Here is a 24,810-nt window from a genome sequence, read left to right as displayed (position 1 = left end):
TGGGGGAGGAACAGAGGCTGATGGTGGGGAGGGAAGGGGAGGCTGATGGTGGAGGTAGTGGATGGGGGGGGGGGGGGGGGGGCAGAGTGTCCTGATGCCCCCCCCCCCCCCAACCTTCAGTAACACCAACAGTAAACAAGGGTGACCCCCGGGGTCACAGTGACCCCCGGGGTCACATAATTATGATGACTGAACCTGCTGGAGGTGTTGGATGAAGCAGTTCCTCTGGTGTGTCGGTCTCGTGGGTCACTGTTTGTCGAGACTTTTCTTTTCTCATGCTTGCTTGTGAGTCTCCTGGTGGCCTCACTGTGACATCTTGGCGCCTCTTGTACCTCATTAATGATTCTCTAACGTCACTTGAACACAGTGTTGTCGTTCTCCCACGTCCTGGCGGTTATCAGGTCGGGATTAATTGATTTGTTTCGAAATTTCCCGTTGGTTTGTTTCGACAGGTCCTCTTAGCCAGTTTCGAAAAGATCTTGTGGTCTGTTTCGAAAAGTCCCGTCGGTCTGTTTCAAAAGCACCCAATGTATGTTCTGTTTCGTAAAGATTCCGTGGTCTGTTCCGAAAGGATACAGTTGTCTGTTTCGAAAGGTCCTGTTGGCCTGTTTCAAAGGGATTCATTGCTCCGTTTCGAAAAGATCCAGTGGTTTGTTCCGAAAGGTTGAGTGTGTTACGTCCCGAAAGGTTTAGTGTGTTGTGCTTCGAAACGACCCAGTCGTCTGTTGTTGTTTGCGTTCAATTACGTTCCTTGTTTCATTGTATCTTGTTATGTTGTTGTCATCTGTTGCCTCTTGGGGTCTTCGTCCACTTGTGTAGCTTGACGTGTCTGTCCAGGATGAGATATGAGACGAGTTATAGTGCAAACAGAAAACGTTCATTTACAAAACGTTCCTGATATATCGTCTTGGTTGAAAGAAAAGAAACGATCTTGATATAGTGTTGGTGTAAAAGACGTCCCCTATGCAGGTCTTCTGTACAGTGGCTCCCTGGTATAAGGTCTTCTTTACAAAAGACGTCTGATCAGAGGTTTACAAATGGTTTCTGATACATAGTTGAGATGGAAAGCTGCATTTGGGATCTGATATTTGATTCATCTCGAAAATTTACAATCAATTTATCGGGATCAAATGATGCAGCATCATTGTCCCCAGTTGCCCCCGTCTTCTGCAGCGTCTCCCTCAGGTCTTCCCCAGTCCCCCATCCTCAATTACACGGGGGTTACCTCAGGGGGCGTCCATCAGTTAGCCCCAGGCCGGTTCCCCGACCTCCACAACTGCCTCCCATCACTGTGAAGAATTACTCCATTGTTGCCCTGATTGTCTGAGCTGTGGGTCCGTTCCACCTGCTTCGCTGGTTTGTCCCATCTGCTTCACTGCTTCGTTCCACCCGCTTGGCTAGTGTCTCATATATATATATATATATATATATATATATATATATATATATATATATATATATATATATATATATATATATATATATATATTCCCAAGTATTCCTTGCGTGTGGTAGAAGGCGACTAAAAGGAGAGGGGGGGGGGGGGGCTGGAAATCCTCCCCCACCCCCGTTTTCATTATTCCAATAGAAAGAACAGAGAAGGAGAGCAATTGAGGATATTCCCACTAAGGCTCAGTCCTCTGTTCTTAACGCTACCTCGCTAACGAGGGAAATGGCGAATATATATATATATATATATATATATATATATATATATATATATATATATATATATATATATATATATATATGAAAAAATAGATATATAGATATATCAACCGACATAGGCACGAGTACAAAGATCTTGCAATCAAAGACCATCTTCCAATGAAAGGGGAAATGATTGCGAGAAAAGTAATGGGATTAAGTAGTGGTCATTACAGAGCTGACCTTTAGACGGGGAGAGAGAGAGAGAGGGGTTGGTTGTACGAAGACAGAAGACGGATGAAGGATAAGAATTTCACGTCTGAGTTAGACGGGAGGAGAGACATATTCAGCTCGAGAGAAGGAGGACCAGTGTATGAAGAAGGAGGAGGAGGAGGGGCAAGCAGGGAGGGTGGGATGAAGTGTGTGTGTGTGGAGTGGTATGAGCCTCGTAGGGGTGACTTGATATGCCAGAGGTTGAGGTAAGGTGGTCATTGATGGAGCGAAGAATGAGCGGAGGTGGTAGGACAGTACCCACCCTGAGGGACGTCACGCCGTCAGCGACTTCTCCTGCGCGTGACAGAGTGGAAAGGAAACTTCACATGAGAGAACAGAGGGAAGGAGGAGGTGATATACAGGATGTTTAGAGAGACAAGCCTTGTGGCACACTTTGTCCAACGCTTTAGCGATGTCGAAGAACCACGATATAAAGATTCAACAAGTATCCACGGATGAAAAGATGAAGAGGAGGAGGAGGAGGAGGAGGCGCCATTTGTGACACACACGAGATAAGGTCAGAGGACGACCTTGCAAGGCGAAGGTGACTTTGGAGATCTGGGTGAGAGGCATGAGATAATGGGTGAGAGGCATGAGATAATGGGTCAGAGGCATGAGATAATGGGTGAGAGACATGAGATAGTGGGTAAGAGGCATGAGATCGTGGGTGAGAAGCATGAGATAATGGGTGTGAGGCATGAGATAATGGGTGTGAGGCATGAGATAATGGGTCAGAGGGATGAGATAATGGGTGAGAGACATGAGATAGTGGGTAAGAGGCATGAGATCGTGGGTGAGAGGCATGAGATAATGGGTGTGAGGCATGAGATAACGAATGTGGAGGAAAGTGAGAGGCGAGGAGACAGTGGCCAAGTCTGTAGATGCAGCGGGAGTGAGGGCGATCGAGCGATTGTTGGCAGAGTTAGAACAAGTCTTCTGTCCTGGGGTTCAGACGCCTTGAGGGGATGCACGACTGCTTCGTTCCGTCTACTTCACTGGTTCGTTCCGCCTGATTCACTGTTTCGTTCCGCCTGCTTCACTGGTTCGTTCCGCCTGCTTTTACTGGTTCGTTCCGCCTGCTTCACTGGTTCGTTCCGCCTGCTTCACTGGTTCGTTCCGCCTGTTTCATTGGCTTCTTCCGTCTGCTTCAGTGATTCGCTTAATTTGCTTGCTTCACTGGTTCTTTCCTTTATTTCCTCTGGTTTATTATTATTATAACATTATTATTATTACTATTATTTTTCTTTTCTTTTTCTTTCAAACTATTCGCCATTTCCCGCGTTAGCGAGGTAGCGTTAAGAACAGAGGACTGGGACTTTGAGGGAATATCCTCACCTGGCCCCCTTCTCTGTTCTTATTTTGGAAAATGAAAAAAAAAAAAAAAAAACGAGAGGGGATTATTATTATTATTATTATTATTATTATTATTATTATTATTATTATTATCAAGTAATTTGTTACCAGGACGAACTAAAGCAGGATGATCAGGTAGACGATTAAATCCCAGGACGTACGGCAGCAGGTTCGTCATGGGGGGATGTAGATGTAGATGTAGATGGAGATGTAGATGTAGACAGTCACAGGTCGTGGCAACCCCCCCATCCCCACCTGACGGCTTTCTCCAGTGAGCCACGTCGTCGGAGCGCGACGGTACGACTTTTTGCCCACGGCGGTACGACCTTTGATCACTGCCGTACGAACCTTGCGTACGACCCTTGGGTACGGTGGTACGACCCTCATGTACGACAGTACGACCCTTGGGTACGACGATGCGACCTTTATGTACGGCGGCACGACCCTTGCATATTATGATACGACCCTTACGTACGACGGTACGACTCTTGAGTACGACCATACGACTTGTAATCACCATCGAGATTAGAATATATAGAGAGAATGTGCTGCTATAGAATATAGATATAGTGACCTGGTGCTGAAGGCAACAGGTCGTACATATTGATACCAGGTTCATGTATATAGATACCAGGTCATGTATATAGATACCAGATCATGTATATAGATACCAGGTCATGTATATAGATACCAGGTCATGTATATAGATACCATGTCATGTATATAGATACCATGTCATGTATATAGATACCAGGTTCATGTATATAGATACCATGTCATGTATATAGATACCAGGTCATGTATATAGATACCAGGTCATGTATATAGATACCAGGTTCATGTATATAGATACCATGTCATGTATATAGATACCAGGTCATGTATATAGATACCATGTCATGTATATAGATACCAGGTCATGTATATAGACGTATAGTAAGTATAGAGAACAACGGCGTATAGATAGACAGATGAGTAGATAGATGGATAGGAAAGAATATACTGGATAGTCGACATCTAGCCCTGGTTTCCGGGGTAATGTCTCCACAACATGCTAATTGCTGTTGGGTTTGTCTATATTCTGCTGGGTAATTAGTCATTTGTTCAGCGGGATTCCCTCGACCATAATTAAGCTATGAGGTAATTGCAGGTAATTACAGGTGACCTCATTATACGTGTATTGTCCTGGGATCCACTTAATTACCCTCAATGCCCTCCAGTGGTATAGTGGGAGATATAAGTTGGTGGTTCTGGTGTATATAGGGTTGTTGGTGAGGTTGTTAGTTGTGGGTGGGTTGTGGTCGTGTTGTAAGGGTCGTTCTGTGGTCGTTCGTTAGTGCTGGGATTGGAGTGTCATCCGACGGTCATGGGTCGTGGTAAGACAGGGGTTGGAACGGTCGTCTGGTAGTTAAAGGTCGTACCATGCCTGGGGCTGTGATAGTCGTCTGATAGTTAAGGGTCGTACCATGCCTGGTTTCTGGAATGGTCGTCTGGTAGTTAAGGGTCGTACCATGCCTGGTTTCTGGAATGGTCGTCTGATAGTTAAGGGTCGTACTATGCCTGGTTTCTGGAATGGTCGTCTGGTAGTTAAGGGTCATACCATGCCTAGGGCTGAAATGGTCGTTTGATAGTTAAAGGTCGTGCTGTCGCTGGGGCTAGGAAGGTCGTCCATCGTGTAAAAGTCGTTGCTGGGACATTAACAGGACAAGCAAAGATCTGTGAACTGTGAGGGACAACTGAGTGATAATTGCAAGCAAGTAATCATTTAGCCAAAGTAATTATCGGTAGTAGAGGTCATTTCTTATTGGTAATTATAATGATTATATTCCCTTAATGGATGTTATTATTGAACTGGAGCTTGCTACCACATCTATATCTCCTCTCCCATTATTTGTTCCCTAATGACTAATTAGTCATTACAGTTTGTAGTACTGCTAACTATTCGAATAGTTCCACCACAGTTTAATGATGTTGAATTGTCGGTTGTAATGATGGTGTTGTTTGTAGTCATGATTCTGTCTAGCGAGTTTGGTGGTTGCCCCCAGAGCCTACCCGTACAACAGGGAGGCAGAGTGGAAATGAACAGCTTTCCAACCTTAGCCGCTCCCCATCTACCACCTCTCTCCAATCATCTAATCACTCTGTGTCTCCACTGTCTTGTGGGGTGTTGCTTCTATGTCTCTGTTCTACAGGTATCATATCAGACGCTGCTCTCGTGACTGAGCCACAAAGGCTTTGATCTGAGGCGCAGGTCTGAGCTGCTGCTTCTTATAGTTTCTGGGTTGAGGCCAACCACACGAGGATTGCCCGTTGTGATACCTCCTCCTTTCCTCGCACAGTCAGACTTTAAGAATTCCTTTTCCATCCTTTGTCTTTCCCCTCTTCCTCTAGCCTCTCCATCTTTCCCCTGAGGCTTTAACCATCTAAGGAGCTCAAATTAATCCCTGCTGTAAATATTTCGACCCCCATGGCCGCGAGTGGGGCGTGCTGGGGTAGATATTCCACGTTCACTCTAAGTTAAGGGTGAAGATTGGAGTTATTACCATGGGATTAAAGTTCTTAACTCTCCTCCTCCACAGGTAGTGTGAAGAACACCTGGTAAACGCCATCATACTTGATGTGGCCGGACCCGTGAGTACGGATGCAGTGTGAGAGTGTGTGTGTGTGTGTGTGTGTGTGTGTGTGTGTGTGTGTGTGTGTGTGTGTGAGAGTGTTTCAGTGCGTGGACCAGTGAGTGAAAGGCGAGTATAAGTATAAGTGTCTCCGTCGTAGTACATCATTGAGACACACTCTGTCAGTAAGTTTAACGTGTGTTAACGTATTCTTGAGGTGGGTGTGTGACGATAGGGTACACACGATGCTGTTGTGGTGCTGAAGACCAGCGCGGTGTCTCAAGGTGTACACGACTGTTTTTGCCAGGGCGAACACACGGAGTGACTCCAGCCGGTAAACACTAGCCACTGTGATCATCCTGGGAGCCGTACAGCCAGCCAAGGGGATTACAGAGGTCACCGGGGTCAGTGTCACACCACGGTGGGGCAGGTCATGATAATCTTGGTTCAGTACGTGACCTTACAGTTATGTTATATGCTAGAGTCATTTATGTGAAAACTAGCTATAGTGTTAAATTGTCTTCAATGGTTGTTATATTACCATAAACAATATGGCATTGTGCCATCTCTTCTTTGAACTTATATCTCAATGATCATTTTCTCCCGAGCTGTGAGACAGTGATCTTGTCTGTATCTATATCACTGTCCACACAACTTTACAGTGTCCTCCTCACAACATTTTTCACTGGAGGTGAGGCACCAACAGTGCCTACCTACAGCCTCGCCTCGCTGTAGCAGTGACACCATCTTGTAGTCTACACCTGGAGTTTGCCTCACCATACACTCACTGCCTGACCTCGACTGTATACCTTACATTATGATGGACCAGGGGTCTGCTGGGGTCTATATACACTCGTCTACTTGCACCAGACACAACTGTTATTACCGTCCTGGTTATAGTTATTAAAACCTCTTGTATCACAGCTCGGTGTACAGTATTCAACACCCTCTCTGTCCAGTAGAAGTCTGGCTACGGCATAGCTTTATCCAGCTTTAAGAGATCCATGTGTTGTGAGAGAGGATGGAACCCACACGACAGTTGGAATCGAGTGCTATTCTTTCTCAACCCTTTTGACGTGCCTGTATCAGGCCACAGGAGGCGAGCGTGGCGTAGTCTGGTCTCCGGGTATTTGAGGAAAGTAGTAAGAATAGCGATGGTAATAATTCAACTCTGGCTCGCTGCTGGTGGTGGTTTCTGCAGGCTTGAGAGCGACGAATGTGGCTCCCACTTCAGTCCTCTGAGTTAGATGTCCAGTTGTATATTCTAACGTTCGTATCTATTCTGGGACAGACGGCTCGACCTGCAATGACAATGTGTGTAGACCTCCCGCTGGTAAAGGTGAAAGAGCTGCCATTATGTATATATATATATATATATATATATATATATATATATATATATATATATATATATATATATATATACACAAAGACATATGCGTATATACACATGTACATAATTCATACTGTCTGCCCTTATTCTTTCTCGTCGCCACCCCGCCACAAATGAGTCCACATGGAAATGAAACTCGATAAGTTCCCAAGCGCACTTTCGTGTCATAATCACATCATCAGGGGAGATACAAGAAAGAAATATAACTGTCAGTTCATATACAACGAAGAGAGCTTATGTATATGATCAAAAGCATTGGTGTTAGAGCTCAGGATTGTGAGATATAAATGAACAGGACAGTTAGTTTTGGTGATATAGAAAGGCATTTACCTGCCAGGTTGTAGGGATGTCTTTGTGTCGTCTGTCCACATGTGCTGGTAGGGAAGGTGTGACACACTGATGTATAATTTTCTTGTCAGGTGTTGACCCGCTGGTGCCAGCCAGGTGACATAAGGTATTTGAGCCTGAGTAGGAGGGTGTTAAGCACCATACTCGCAAAGGATTTGAACAGCCAACAAGGCAGGGAGAGAGACGAGGGTGGAAGACGTGGCTGTTCAGTTAGCACTAGAGGTCGGTCGCTGTGGTGCAGTATCACCTGGGATGACACGGGTTGTTGACCCGCGAGGTCATCATTTTGGGTCCTGGGAGCCGTGGTCTGCGGCAGCTGGCGAGAGGTGAGCTGGAGGAGTGTGAGGTATTGACTCCCTTCTGTCTCACCTCCACCCTCCCGTCCCACACCTGCCCACTGTCCCATTTCCACCCTCCCCTCCCACACCTGTCCTCTGTCTCGCCTCGTCCCTCCCGTCCCACACCTTCTCACTGTCTCGCCTCCACCCTTCCGTCCCACACCTTCTCACTGTCTCACCTCCACCGTCCCGTCCCACATCTTCCCACTGTCTCACCTCCACCCTCCCGTCCCACACCTGCCCACTGTCCCATTTCCACCCTCCCGTCCCACATCTTCCCACTGTCTCACCTCCTCCCTCCCGTCCCACACCTTCTCACTGTCTCACCTCCACCCTCCCGTCCCACATATGCCCTCTGTCTCACTTCCACCCTCCCGTCCCACACCTCCCCACAGTCTCACCTCCACCCTCCCGTCCCACACCTCCCCACAGTCTCACCTCCACCCTCCCGTCCCACACCTGCCCACTGTCTCATTTCCACCCTCCCGTCCCACATATGCTCACTGTCTCACCTCCACCCTCCCGTCCCACATATGCCCACTGTCTCACCACTACCCTCCCGTCCCACATATGCCCACTGTCTCACTTCCACCCTCCCGTCCCACACCTTCCCACAGTCTCACCTCCACCCTCCCTTCCCACACCTGCCCACTGTCTCATTTCCACCCTCCCGTCCCACATATGCCCACTGTCTCACCTCCACCCTCCCGTCCCACATATGCCCACTGCTCACCTCCATCCTCCCTTCCCACACCTGCCCTCTGTCTCACTTCCACCCTCCCGTCCCACATATGCCCACTGTCTCACCTCGTCCCTCCCGTCCCACACCTTCCCACTGTCTCACCTCCACCCTCCCGTCCCACATATGCCCACTGCTCACCTCCACCCTCCCGTCCCACATATGCCCACAGTCTCACCTCGTCCCTCCCGTCCTACATATGCCCACTGCTCACCTCGTCCCTCCCGTCCCACACCTTCCCACTGTCTCACCTCGTCCCTCCCGTCCCACACCTTCCCACTGTCTCACCTCCTCCCTCCCGTTCCACACTTGCCTTGTGTCACTGTGGTCTGGCGTCAGACACCTTTCCTGCTCCCATCATTCCACCTGAAGTGTCTTCGCTGACCTTAATCTGTCTCACTTGGTCTCCCTTCCCCTCGTCTCCTACCCTGCTTCCCCCCCCCCCCCCCTGATCTCCTCCCTTGCCTCCTATAATCTCCCTTCCCCTGACCTCGTCTCCTGTGCCTCCCTTCTTCTGCTTCATATTTCTATCCGCTTCCTTCACTCGGGTAATCCGGCCATCATTGTGTGCAGCGTTAATCCCCCAGTTACCATGTCGTGATTACTGATGTTAATCCCCTGCTAACGACCTGTTCCCTCATGTAAATCCCTCATATAACTCTCATTTCTCTCGGGTTAATACAGCTCTAAACCACCACCAACCCCCCCCCCACCCCAATAGCGTTCACTTCTTGACACACTCTGAAATGTTTTGCGTTTAAGTCTTATCTTCTCATTTCCTCACAGTCCTCATCGCCTCTTGCCTTCCCTCGTACTGACACCTCGTCAGTTCATGAGTGACCCCCTCACTCACTCACTCATGGGTTGCAGGTGCTCTCAAGCCAGCCATGTCCTGCCTGTGTGATCTCGTCCATAGCTGACCTGGTGACTGTGGCGCTGGAGACGTTAGTGAGGTGACAGTGGTGAGGATGGGTTAGCATGGGGTCTGGACCACTGACATGGGCGGACGTAATCTTTTCTTCCTCTTCATTTACACTTTGAGTGGCGACCACCACACACACACACACACACACACGTGTGTGTGTATGTGAGTGTGTGTGTACTTGTGATTTGCAGAATCATTCTCTCCCACCAACAAAAATTATGGTATGGAAAACTTTTCGTATGTTTTCTTCGTGGGTCTGCTTCCTTCACTCCCTGGGTCAGCTACTCCCTCACTCCCTGGGTCAGCTACTCCCTCATTGCCTGTGTCTGCCTCCCTCACTCCCTGGGTCAGCTACTCCCTCACTCCCTGGGTCTGCTTCTCCCTCACTCCCTGGGTCTGCTACTCCCTCACTCCCTGGGTCTGCTACTCCCTCACTCCCTGGGTCTGCTTCTCCCTCACTCCCTGGGTCAGCTACTCCCTCACTCCCTGGGTCTGCTACTGCCTCACTCCCTGGGTCTGCTTCCCTCACTCCTTGAGCCTGCCTCCCTCACTCCCTGGGTCTGCTACTCCCTCACTCCCTGGGTCAGCTACTCCCTCACTCCCTGAGTCAGCTACTCCCTCACTCCCTGGGTCTGCCTCCCTCACTGCCTGTGTCTACCTCCCCCACTGCCTGGGTCTGCCTCCCTCACTCCCTGCTGGAGATATGGCGAGGAGGTCTGGCCCTGGTGCATCTGTAGCAAGTTCATCCTCCGCAAAACTTGTGGGTGAGGATCTGATGTTTCTCAGATGAGTTGGAAATGAATGTCTGGCCCCGTCTGCCTCCTGCTTGATATTAGCTCTCTCTCTCTCTCTCTCTCTCTCTCTCTCTCTCTCTCTCTCTCTCTCTCTCTCTCTCTCTCTCTCTCTCTCTCTCTCTCTCTCTCTCTCTCTCTCCTCAGTTCAGCATCTCGTGCCTCAGCTGCCATAGTTTCGTTACATACACACACTCTCTCTCTCTCTCAGCTTCAGGTCTCCAGCTGTTCCTCAGCCATCCTCAGGTCTCCAGCTGTCCCTCAGCCAGCCTCAGGTCTCCAGCTGTCCTCAGCCAGCCTCAGGTATCCAGCTGTCCTCAGCCAGTCTCAGGTCTCCAGCTGTCCTCAGCCAGCCTCAGACCTTCAGCTATCCTCAGCCATCCTCAGGTCTCCAGCTGTCCCTCAGCCAGCCTCAGGTCTCCAGCTGTCCTCAGCCAGCCTCAGGTCTCCAGCTGTCCTCAGCCAGCCTCAGGTCCCCGTTCTCGGCCGCACAGTTAGTGCCTCCGACGTGGCTGAACCGACTGGTTCCAAAGTAACTGTGCAGCTGCTGCCTGCACCAGTCGAGGCAGTCAAGTCCACTTGCCTCGGACGTGAAAAAAAAACCCCGACGTCCTGGTGTCTGAAAACGTCTCGGTCATGTGACTCCTGGCTCGCCACTCACTGAGAGAGGTTCTGCGATGTATCACCTCCCGCAGCTTCCTTCTGCAGCAGCCCCCCTCAAGTTATTCTGGCTCTTGCCTCCTGCAGCAGGACCTCCCGATGGGATATCGCCAATGTCCGTCTCCTGCAATGTATGACCTCAACAACGCCTTTTCCCTCCTGTAGATGCTCCACGAGACCCGACATCCACGCGACTCTCCTACGAGACCTCTTCCTGACCATACCCAAGGAACTGACTCATGATTGACCCCTCAGCCACCAGCGCATGGATACATCTGCTTCACCTCATGCATCTACGCCAGCACCGCGGGACACTTACCTCCCCATGTGTCTAGCACCAACACTGTAAGAGCCCATCTCTATCCTCATCTGACCTGACCTCACTCCTTACCTCGTTCTGCAGCAGGTCACCTTGAACTCCATGACATCTGCTCTTACCCAATAAGCCTCTTGAGTTGTTATATTCGAGTTTAATGACCTTTCTCTCTCTCTCACTCCATCACTTCCGTAAACAGAGAAGTTAGACGCTTAAGAACACTCTGGAAAAGATTAATGTCCAACCGCTGTCTAAAAGATTAATGTCCGCAGACGTAATTGGTTCTGAGAAACTGACCTATTTTTTTTTCTTTCTTTCCTTATGCAGACAAAACATATTCGTCTTCATTTTTCGTGTCTGCATTGTACACAAGGCGTATAATGTTTGCACACGATATAAGACTACCGTTCTAGTGTGTGTGTGTGTGTGTGTGTGTGTGTGTGTGTGTGTGTGTGTGAATAACACTCTCTTACCCCGGACAGATTACCATCGGCTGGGAACAAGATATTTATTTTGGACAGTTTTATATTCCACTTGGATCAAAATATTGGTGTTTCGTCGGCTTATGTCTGAGCTTGTTTGGCTGGGTCTATTTGCATACAGAAGTTATTCCAAGTGGGGCCAAGTGTTTGTTGATGTAGATCTACCTGTTTAAGTCAACGTGTGGCCACTGTTGTAGTGTCTCTGTTGTTGTAGATCCACCCGTTTAACCCAACGTGTGGCCTCTGTTGTAGTGTATCTGTTGTTGTAGGTCCACCCGTTTAACCCAACGTGTGGCCTCTGTTGTAGTGTCTCTGTTGTTGTAGATCCACCCGTATAACTCAACGTGTGGCCACTGTTGTAGTGTCTCTGTTGTTGTAGGTCCACCCGTATAACCCAACGTGTGGCCACTGTTGTAGTGTCTCTGTTGTTGTAGGTCCACCAGTATAACCCAACGTGTGGCCACTGTTGTAGTGTCTCTGTTGTTGTAGGTCCACCCGTATAACCCAACGTGTGGCCTCTGTTGTAGTGTCTCTGTTGTTGTAGGTCCACCCGTATAACCCAACGTGTGGCCACTGTTGTAGTGTCTCTGTTGTTGTAGGTCCACCCGTATAACCCAACGTGTGGCCACTGTTGTAGTGTATCCGTTGTTGTAGAGGTGCAAAATAGTGAACTTCAGCCTATATGGTTCACAAAAATCCTTAGATTTTAGGTCACTGCACACTGGCCTTGACGAGATAAAGGCCAACCATAGACCACCCCAGCCTTATAGACCACACTTAGTCCACTACACACATTCAGAATAGGTGACCTTGTAGCCTTAGATTATAACGAAGGTTCCTCAGGGTCAAAGGCAGGGTCTAAGGGCATCAAAGCTTGGCTTTTAAAGTCAAAGGCTTACCATCCAAGGATCAGACCATCTACAACATCATGGTTCTCAGTCACCCCCAAAAGTGACCACATATTTTAGTTTTTCGACACTAGGCCTTAAAGGCCACTGTAAGCCAACAAAAGCCATTTTCATATAAAGATACTTAAAAAAAAGCTATTTTTTTTCCGTGCTGGATAAACCAGCTATTTTTTTTCCTTCCATACTTGATCGCAGATGTCTCCGTTAGGAGGTAGCGCCAGGTACAGACGAAGAAAGACCACTCAAACCCATTCCCCATGCTGCTTCTGTGAGATCACCCTCCCAGCAGCACTCAGAGAGCTGACCATGTCCACTGGGTGCGACCACAGGTCATACATTCACACACACACTTGGGAAGTGAGTCCGTTGATGTTCGCTTATGATGCAGCGCTGGTGGTTGATTCGGGTGAGAAACTGCAGAAGTTAGTGACTAAGTTTGGTAAAGTGTGTGGAAGAAGAAAGCTGAGAGTAAATGTAAATAAGAGCAAAGTTATTAGGTTCAGTGGGGCTGAGGGACAAGGAAATTGGAAGGTAACTTTGAATGGAGAAAAACTGGAGGAAGTGAAGTGTTTTAAATATCTGGGAATGGATTTAGCAGCGGATGGAACCATGGAAGCGGAAGTGAGTCACAGGGGGCGAAGGTTCTGGAAGCGTTGAAGAATGTGTGGAAGGTGAGAACATTATCTTGGAGAGCAAAAATGGGTATGTTTGAAGAAATAGCGCCTCCAACAATGTTATATGGTTGTGAGGCGTGGGCTATAGATAAAGTTGTGCGGAGGAGGGTGGATGTGTTGGAAATGAGATGTTTGAGAACAGTATGTGGTGTGAGGTGGTTTGATCGAGTAAGTAATGAAAGGGTAAGAGAGATATGTGGTAATAAAAAGAGTGTGGTTGAGAGAGCAGAAGAGGGTGTTTTGCAATGGTTTGGTCACATGGAGAGAATGAGTGAGGAAAGATTGACCAAGAGGATATATGTGTCGGAGGTGGAGGGAACGAGGAGAAGTGGGAGACCAAATTGGAGGTGGAAGGATGGAGTGAAAAAGATTTTGAGTGATCGGGGCCTGAACATGCATGAGGGTGAAAGAGGTGCAAGGAATAGAGTGAATTGGAGCGATGTGGTATACCGGGGTTGACGTGCTGTCATTGGATTGAACCAGGGCACGTGAAGCGTCTAGGGTATATATATCACACAAACCTCCAGCAGCCAGGATCGAACCCGGGACCCCCTGCGTAATAGGCGGGAGAATTACTGCTAGGCTATGTTTGTTGGAAGTTATGTTATTTGGTAGTGCGCTTTTATGTGCACAATTTACGTGTGTGTGTGTGTGTATATATATATATATATATATATATATATATATATATATATATATATATATATATATATATATATATATATATATATACAGAGAGAGAGAGAGAGAGAGAGAGAGAGAGAGAGAGAGAGAGAGAGAGAGAGAGAGAGAGAGAGAGCACACCATATCTTTCCTTGGCATTTCATATAAGTTGTCAATATGAGATATTTGTCCATAGAGCTATAACGAACAGATCTGACCTTCTATTAACAAATGAAAGCTTCACTATAACTCAATATCTGTACTTCAGTATAATTCGTTTTATAAAGTTGGTGTCTGGGAAAGAGTCAATGTTTGACATGCAAATTACATAAGATCTTTTTTTTTTTCTTTACATTTCTTCAAGAAAGTGGGAAGATGAAGTCCCTATTTAAGAGACAAATAAGAAAAATAACGTTATATATTGTAATATAATATAATATATAAGTTGGTGGGACGCACAGACCACCATAATACTGGAAGCAAGACAATGGGAAAGTACAAAAAACGGAGCTGCGGTAAATATTGGCAAAGTTTCACACAGCTTTATGGTCGCTAAACTTTAGCGTTTCATAAAGAATGGGAAGAAGTTGCTCAGTAGGAGATAAATTAGTGATTAAATGTACATTTAGAGTCGCTTCTTAAGGTATAGATATATATTTATATTTTGTCTATCAGATTCGACCGTTTTTTTTATGGAGAGTTCAAACACAGACGAGACGAAGAATCTTTCCAGGAAACATATCGGGCCTCCGTCTCTCTCTCTCTCTCTCTCTCTCTCTCTCTCTCTCTCTCTCTCTCTCTCTCTCTCTCTCTCTCTCTCTCTCTCTCTCTCTCGTATATTTTGATACATGTTTTAGGATATTTCTTAGTTTTTTAACCCCTCCTTCATCCCCCCTCCCCCCACACCCTTTTTACTCCGCTGCTCTAAAACATAGCCAGTTTACACCTCCCTCCGTACACCACATAGCCAGTTTACACCTCCCTCCGTACACCCCATAGCCATTTTACACCTCACTTCGTACACCACATAGCCAGTTTACACCACCCTCCGCGCACCACATAGCCAGTTTACACCATCCTCCGTACACCACATAGCCAGTCTACATCTCCCTCCGTACACCACATAGCCAGTTATACCTCCCTCTGTACACCACATAGCCAATTTCACCTCCACACTCCACACAACCCATTACACTTCAGTCCACCACGTAACCAATTACACCTCTGTCCACCACAAAGCCATTTACACCACATACGCCACATAGCCTCTGTCTGTCTGTCTCTCTCTCTCTCTCTCTCTCTCTCTCTCTCTCTCTCTCTCTCTCTCTCTCTCTCTCTCTCTCTCTCTCTCTCTCTCTCTCTCCCCCCCCAGCATTTCACCAGCATGATCAACTCCCAGGGCAGAAATCTTTACTGTATAATCTCTCAGCACAGGACTGGGCTGAGGGGGATTGTGTGTGTCATATAGAAGAGCATAGCCTGCAGTATTTCGCTGAGGGTCCGGACTTACGCAGGTCTGCGCTCGATCTGTCGTAATTGGTTCCTTTTAAGATCACTCCGTTTTCGTTTAGTATGGTGTTAGAAAGCTGTCAGAGGCAGTGAGCCTCACCTGTGTGAAAGAAAACGAAGGAGGGAACAGATTACATTGCGTTTTTCATTCAAAATTTTGTAGATTTCATGCAAAATGTATCTTCTCTTTTTTATCACTAGAGCCCACATCAGGGCTGGGCCATAAATGAAATGTAGAAAGGTTAATGAAAGAGAAAAAGAAAGAGACATGGAAAAGTATTTATGAATTTGGGAGGAAGTGGAAAACTTATCTTTTGAAATATGCGGCAGGTCATAGTTATTGGTAAAGACATGAGAGAGTAGAGTTCCAAAGCTTCGAGGTTTAGATAAAGAAACAGTTATCAAAACGGCCCACCCTTGAGTTGTTAACGGCCACACAGTAATCATTTGACGTTCAGCTTGCTGAGTATTGTGTAGTCTCGCAAGTGGTAGGGGGGCACACAAGCATCCAGCTCTCGGGAGCAAAAACCAAAGTAATACCTGTAGAAGAGGGAAAGTGGACCAACATTGTAGCGTAACGCAAATGAGTCAAGTTTTGAAGTTATCCTGGAAGAGTTGATAAACTTGACCGCTTTTGATTCAACTCTGTCAAGTAAGGATACAGAGCTACAACCACCCCAGATGTGAGAGCAGGACTCCATACAAGGACGGATCAGTCCTTTGTATATACGGAGCAACTGTTCTGAAGAGAAGAAATTTCGACATCTAAACAGGATTCACAGTTTCTTAGAGGCAGACTTAGCTTTTTCCGTAACGTAGGGTCTCGAAGAAAGAGTTAATGTTACAGTAATACCAAGTATGTTCATTGAGTCAAGAGGTGGAATTACAGAACCGACGAATAAGAAAGGGAAGCTGCATGGAATTTTCGATCGAGGGATGAGGCATTTAACTTAATCAGATTTCGTTTACCCCTACTGAGATATCCTGTTTAAGTCTGAGTTTATTGATGAAGTTGTGTTGAGATGAGATGCAGATCGAGTGAGAGAAGAAGGAACAGAACTGTAGGATGTAAAGGAATGCAGTGTTTAGTTGTCAGCACATGAGTGCATAGGATTATTTGGAGAAGAAAGGAAATCGTTGATGAAAAGTAGAAAAAGTGTAGGAGACAAGACAGAACTTTGAGGGACACTGCTGTTGAATGAGAAATGGGAAGAGGCTGTTCCATCAGCACTCACGGAGCTAGATCAGCTAGAGAGGAAGCTAGATATGAGGGAGCTAAGTGACGGAGGGAAGCCGTAAGAAAGGAGCTTAAGAGACTAGACCCTGATGCCGCACCCTGTCAGAAGCTATGGATATATCGAGGGCAACTACATAGGACTTCCCAAAATCTTTCAGGTATGATTACCAGACAAAAGTAAATAAGAAAGAATATCACCAGTACATCCCACCTTACGGAAGCCATACTGGTGATCACAGAGGATTACAGGAAAGGACGTAGGATTAATAATAGAAGTATCAGGGAGTAAAGGAATGTTAGAGTCATCCACGGTGGAGTTAGAGGAGAAAGGGAACCAGAAAGACTTGCTTTGTCTACGGGAGAGACAGCTGTAGTACCGTCAGAACGGAAAAGTGACGGAAAAGTAAAGCGACAAACACGCTGTTAGAGATGCTCTTAGCTAAAGACCAGAAAAACCTATCAGTTGATGACGAGGAGAGGTTGTCACACTTCCTATGAACAAGAGAACGCTTCGCCTCACGGATAACGTACTTGCATTAATTACTGGCAGTGATAAATGCTGAATGGGAGCCAGAGGAAGGAGAGTTTTTCCAATCCCGATATGCATGATTATTTCCCTGGCTGGCTTCAGAAAAGGAACGGTTGCATCATGGAGTGGAAGAAAAGGTCGTCTTGGTGGAAGAGGGGAGAAATACTTCCATTCCCGCAAGAAAAACCTTTCCTATGCGTTTAACGGAGACAGATGCATCACCACATAAGAGATAAAAATTTACCCAAGGAAAGTCAGACAAGAATTTTCCTAAGATATTGCAGTTGTTTTGTTGAGGTGCCTGTATTCATGTTTAGAGGGAAATGCTGTAGGGGGAGGTGCCGTTAGAATAGATACAATTATGAGTTTGGTCAGATGAACCAGTTGTGAGTGATATTGTGTATTTACAGCCGGTTGGACTAGAGGTGAGAAACAAATCCAGAATATTAGGAGAATGTTCACACCGGTCAGGACTGTGGGTAGGGTAGGTGAGAATTTGCTCGAGATCATTGAGAATGAAGACTATGAGGGCTTCAATCCCACCACCATCCGTATGGGAGAAATTCAACCCTTCCCTGTGGTGAACGTTGAAATACCCGGCGTAGAGGAACTCGACTTGCGGGTGAGGGATGTCACAGTCTCATGGCAGAAGTATAGATACTCGGAGAAAGATATAAAACTTGTAGAATTGGGAAAGCAGTACAAGAAACAACGGAAAACAGTGGTGTTGGGGGACAGACACCGCCTTTGAACTGGAATCATGAGTGGATATGATAGTTGAATTATGAGGGACTAGTGAGAACATCATTAAACAATTGGATTTCAGAGAGCAGTAAGATATTATGAGAGGTACTGGGTAGATGCTGTTCAACAGAGAAGAGGTTACGAGAGAGACCATGAATATTTGGATAGATAACACCAAAAGAAAGTGTAACATATAGGAAGGGACGGGTTCTCCTACTGTCTGAGCCTTCCCTCTCATTGGCAATAGAGTCAGGCGGGAACTTGGAGATTCTTAGCACCCCATAATTCCGAGGACGAGGGGCCTCAAGTTGGCTGGACTGTCATTATATGAGAACTTATATGAAGAAAATAAGCGAGATATGAGTAAGTGTATGATGTTTGTGAGGATAAAATGGCGGGACTAGAAGCGAGAACTTATATGAAGAAAATAAGCGAGATATGAGTAAGTGTATGACGTTTGTGAGGATAAAATGGCGGGACTAGAAGCGAGATATGAGTAAGTGTATGACGTTTGTGAGGATAAAATGGCAAGACTAGCCCGGTAATGTCGTCTTATGACACAAAGTAAGACGAGCAATCGTGACATGGCGAGTGTAAGATGGTTCCTCCAGGCACCACTTTACCGCTCCTCAGTCAGGACGGTAGTACTACCACCCACCCTGGGCGGCTGCTGTCAACAACCTACAACCTAATGGGTTGTTACTGCAAGGGCAGGAGACGGGATGATCCTGGAGTTAGCTGGGGGTACTGGGAAAGGCTAGCATACTCCCACCTGAGCCCTCCCTCCCTCTCACTGGTGGCAGAGTCACACAAGCAAGTGTCGTCACAGGAGTATGCCTTAAGTTTGCAGGGGTCGTGGGTGAGGCCATTAATCTACTGCCTGAGTCCTTCCTCTCTGGCAGCGGAGTAAATATATATTTATTGCAATGATAAATATGAAATGTATTACGGACAGGATACGACCATGTGTATCCGCCACGTACTTGAGAAGTATCCTAACTTATCCTTTATTTGAACTACTGTATGCTCAGGCAAATACTAGAAAGTGCCGACACAAGTTATATTTGTACTGATGTACAAGAAACGAAAAGGCGATGCTTATTCATTCGTCTGGCAGCAATGACTGGCTGACGTCACACCCCTCGGCAACACGAAACATACGGTACAACAAACATTTAAAGGAATCCTACTAATTTTACTTTAATCATTCCCTTAGTTAGGAATAATCTAGATATATTTCTTTGTCACCTTTTTTTTCATGTTATTCTCATCACACTGAGGGTTGTGGGGTATTTCTGTCGTCCCCGCTGTCATGAAAGCCGTCCAATGTAGGTGGTGCTGCAGAACCATAGTGGGTTTGTCCTTAGTTGTAAGAACATCTGTGTATCATCCTCGGCCCCTCACACCTGCCTCAACTCTCAAAACAAAGGTCTAACTGCATTGCAAGTCTTCAATGCGACCCTCCTGGCCAGTATAGCACAGGAGGGTCTCGCCTCGCTTGAAAGAAATGTTAACTTTAATGGTTTACGTGAGGAGGAGGAGGAGGAGGAGGAGGAGGGTGGCAGTGGTCCTCCTCACTTTGATGTGGAAAGAAACTCTCTTTTTTGTTCTGTGAATCAACTCTTATCTTTCTTCTTTATCCTCATCATTTCCGTGCGTGTGAATCTTGTCTTGGCTGATGCCGGGGATTTTAATGGCCTCTTGTGGATCCTGCGTCCCGAGCCAACACTCTGTGGCCAGAGTTATTTGTGCCCTTGGAGCACGACGGTACGACACTTGGGCACGACCAGGGTCAGTGACGAAGCGTCACGTAGAACCCATTCCTGGGGCCAGAGACGGTCCGTCATGCAGGACCCATTCCTGGGGCCAGAGACGGTCCGTCATGCAGGACCCATTCCTAGGGCCAGAGACGAGCCGTCACGTAGAACCCATTCCTGGGGCCAGAGACGGTCCGTCACATGAGACCCATTCCTGGGGCCAGAGACGGTCCGTCACATGAGACCCATCCCTGGGTGCCAGAGGTCAGCCGCCACCAGCAGCACCACCTCCGATGGGGTCTGATGACCTGACCATCAGGGAGATGGGTTCGTCTACCGCAGGGTGTCGCTAGCGGCGTCTGGCGTTTGTGAGGTCACTCCTCTCTCACGCTCGTGGGGCCCCGCACCTCTCTGCCATACCGAAGCCCCGCCTCGGATCCGCCCCGCCCCGGATCCGCCCCGCCCTGACCCTGCCCAACACGTCCCCGCCCAGATCCGGCGCGCACCTCCACCCCGCCTGTCTTTCCCCGCCGCCCCAACTCGGTTCGGCCTCGCCCTGACCTGGCCCATCCCCGGTCAGTGTCGACCAGAGCCCCCTGGTCCCTCCCCCTCACCTCCTCCCGACAAGACTACCTCCCCAGCCTCGCCAGCAGCTCGAAATTCCGTCCCTTCTGTACCCCAGGTTGTGGCACCGTCCCTTCTGTACCCCAGGTTGTGGCACCGTCCCTTCTGTACCCCAGGTTGTGGCACCGTCCCTTCTGTACCCCAGGTTGTGGCTCCGTCCCTTCTGTACCCCAGGTTGTGGCTCCGTCCCTTCTGTACCCCAGGCTGTGGCACCGACCTTTCTGTACCCCAGGTTGTGGCACCGTCCCTTCTGTACCCCAGGTTGTGGCTCCGTCCCTTCTGTACCCCAGGTTGTGGCCCCGTCCCTTCTGTACCCCAGGTTGTGGCTCCGTCCCTTCCGTAACCCGGGTCATGACCAGTCCCGCTGACCTGCTCCGCCCCTCCCTGGCCTGTGTCATGGTTCCTCCCCTGACCTGCTCGCCTGGCTTCCCCTGCAGGTCACGGCCCCATATCCTGCCCCACAACGGGTCATGGCCCCATATACCCTGCCTCACCACGAGTCACGGCCCCACCTTGCCCCATAACCCAGCCCCGAGCCCTTCCTTGCCCCTGGTTCCTGCCCCACTCCCGTTCACCTGACCAGACGCAGGTGGTAGTGTGGTAGAAAGGCTGGGTGGTAGATGGATAGACGCGCCAGCAGGGAGATAGTGGTAGACTAGGGTAGACAGATACACGGGTAGTTGATTGGTAGAAATACTAGTGGACAGAACGAGTAGACAGGTATATACTATGGTAGAGAGGCTGGAAGGGACAGATATACACAGTGGTAGACAGGCTGGAAGGGACAGATATACACAGTGGTAGACAGGATGGTAGGGACAGATTTACACAGTGGTAGACAGGATGGTAGGGACAGATATACACAGTGGTAGACAGGATGGTAGGGACTGATATACACAGTGGTAGACAGGATGGTACAGACAGTCGGGACTAGTGGGCAAGGATGGGATAAGATGGCATGGGATGAGAGGGTGAATTGTCATATACAACAACACAGGCAAAATTAGACAGAAGGTGACAGATGTCTCGGACAGAGTAACAAGAGACGGACAGACAGATACAGACAGGGTTATGATGCACTCCCCAGTACACCTCTTCCTCCCTTCCTCCCCATACACTCCCCAGTCCCCACCACACCCCTCCCTCCCATCCTCCCCATACACTCCCTAGTCCCCCACCACACCTCTCTTTCCCTCCCCACATACTCCCCAGTTCTTACCACACGTCTCCCTCCCACTCACACACTCCTCAGTTCCCGCTGTACCTCCCCCCCCCCTCCCCTCCCTTCTCACAAAACGGTTCAGTCCCCGCCACACCTCTCCCACGTCTCCCAGCTCCCACCACAACCCACACACTCCCCAATCCTCTACCACAGCCCACACTCTCCCCAGCCCCCACCTCAAACCACCTCACTCTCCATCCTCAGCCACAGTCCACATACATCGTCGCTCCCCACCCAAGCCCACCACACATCCCTGACCCTACCACAGACCACCACACACCCCTGACCCCACCACAGCCCACCACACACCCCTGACCCCACCACAGCCCACCACACACCCCTGACCCCACCACAGCCACCACACATCCCTGACCCTACCACAGCCCACCACATACCCCTGACCCCACCACAGCCCACCACACATCCCTGATCCCACCACAGCCCACCACACATCCCTGACCCTACCACAGCCCACCACACACCCCTGACCCCACCACAGCCCAACACACATCCCTGACCCCACCACAGTCCACCACACTTCCCTGACCCCACCACAGCCCACACTCACTCCCTAACCCCTGCCACAAGCCCACAGCGCCCCACACTTGAGAATATTACGCCATATTTTCACAATTCTTTCCCCCCGCGCCCGCCCCCAGCCAGGCTGCCTTCACCGGGGGTTAGGTGGGAGCCCTGCGGGCGAATCTTCCCAGATTTTTTACTACCGTTTAATGGAGGATTTTTCCAAGCATTTTAAGACCAGTTCCCCAGGCCAGCCTCACCACAGCTCTCTATATTTAATTTACCCGGTGTATATTCCAGTATTGCTTCGTGGTGTGTATATTCCAGTATTGCTTCGTGGTGTGTATATTCAGTTATCTCATGGTATATATACTCGAACATTCCTTATGGTATATATATATCCCAGCATTACCTCATGGTATATATACCCAACATTCCTTATGGTATATATATATCCCAACATTACCTCATGGTATATATACCCAACATTACCTCATGGTTATATGTATTCAGTCCTCTCATGGTATATATCACAATATTTCCTCATGGTATATATATATCCCAACATCTCCTCATGGTATATATGTCCCAAAATCTCATGGTATATATGTCCCATGACTTCCTCTACCCCGACTCTTGCCTCACACTTTTAATCCTCATCATAGACGGTTTGGACGGTCGGGCCAGTCGAAAATTCATCGCACTCAATACTCCGTCAGTCTAGTAGATGTGACGGAGGTGACGGAGGGAGTTGTGACGGTGCGGCCGTCACGTGACGTGGACTGTACCTGGGGGAGGCAAATAACATAAGAAGTGACGGGAGTGTGACGAGGATAGTAACAGTACCGTGAATCAAAGACAAATGATTGTAGAGCAGATGGTTCCTCACTACCTGGACGGAACGCCATGGTGTGGTATACAGAGCCTGGGTTGGGGAGGTGTGTGGGTGGTGGGGAGGTAAGGGATGTGGAAGCAAGGGGCGTGGAGGCTGGGTGGTGTAGAGGTAGAGGGTGTAGAGGCTGGAGGGGTGGAGGTTTGGTGCGTGGAGGTTTAGGGCGTGGAGGCTGGAGTCGGGAGGTTGGGAGCGTGGAAGTTGAGGGGCGTGGAAGCTTGGGGTGTAGAGGCTGGAGGCATGGAGGTTTGGGGCGGGGAGGCTAGGGGTGTGGAGGTTGGGGGCGTGGAAGTTGGGAGCGTGGAGGCTGGGGGTGTGGAGTTTGGGAGCGTAGAGGCTGGGGGCGTGGAGGCAGAAGGCGGACAGTTTACCTTATATGTTAACAATGTTCCTCATTCTTTATTATTTCAAAAACGTTTCATTCCCCTTACCACAAAAGACCGAAAATGCCATACGTCTCCATCTCTTTCGTCCTCTATTTCTATTTCATATAAGACCTGAACACGATTAGGACTTTTCTCCGTAACTGGAAGCTGGAAACTTGGACATTTAAAAAAAAAAGAGAAAAGAAGGAAAAATACTCCGGTATATTACTGGAAAGGTTAAATGGAAAACGCTTTCTGATTTAATTACTGCCGCCGGATACGCTCCGTGGAAGAAGGGTTTTTATCCTCTCGTCAGAAGGAGGGAGTTGATGTTGGTACATATTGCACTCTTACTCTTCGAGAGAACTTATACACTTGAGACAGCAAAACATCGACTCAACCAACTTCGATTGAACAGATGTCGATTCAACGGACTTCGATTCAACGGACCTCGATTCAGCGGACTTCGATTCAATGAACCTCGATTCAACGGACTTCGATTCAGCGGACCTTGATTCAACGGACCTCGATTCAACGAAACCCGATTCAATGCACCTCGATTCAACGGACGTCGGAGACAACGGACGACATGTCTGACAATCCAAACCTCTGTTGTGCTAGATCACATTAGATTTCATCATGAATTTCATTTGACATATCGACAGACCATGAAGTGCAAGCCTATCATCTGTACATTTGTCGTCCATTTCGGGAAATCGCACCCAGGAAGCTGTACTAGAATATGACTCCGTTCAAGTTCGACTCCTTCTTCAGACCTGTTGCTGCGTTAGCTCCTCCTCCAGCACAGTCCTCTACCAGGAAGAGGGCGTGAGGTCATCACTGCTCCCCAGACCCAGAATAAAGTTAGTCTGGGTCACCACGATCGATCGCGGGAATGTTAATCCCTGACCCTACCACAGCCCACCACATACCCCTGACCCCACCACAGCCCACCACACATCCCTGATCCCGCCACAGCCCACCACACATCCCTGACCCCACCACAGCCCACCACACACCCCTGACCCCACCACAGCCCACCACACATCCCTGACCCCACCACAGCCCACCACACATCCCTGACCCCACCACAGCCCACCACACACCCCTGACCCCACCACAGCCCACCACACATCCCTGATCCCGCCACAGCCCACCACACATCCCTGATCCCGCCACAGCCCACCACACATCCCTGATCCCGCCACAGCCCACCACACACCCCTGACCCCACCACAGCCCACCACACATCCCTGATCCCGCCACAGCCCACCACACATCCCTGAT

This window comes from Panulirus ornatus, chromosome 4, assembly GCF_036320965.1.
Source record: "Panulirus ornatus isolate Po-2019 chromosome 4, ASM3632096v1, whole genome shotgun sequence".
Taxonomy (NCBI): Eukaryota; Metazoa; Arthropoda; class Malacostraca; order Decapoda; family Palinuridae; genus Panulirus; species Panulirus ornatus.
The sequence above is the reverse complement of the archived record's forward strand: the minus strand, read 5'-3'. Positions refer to the sequence as shown.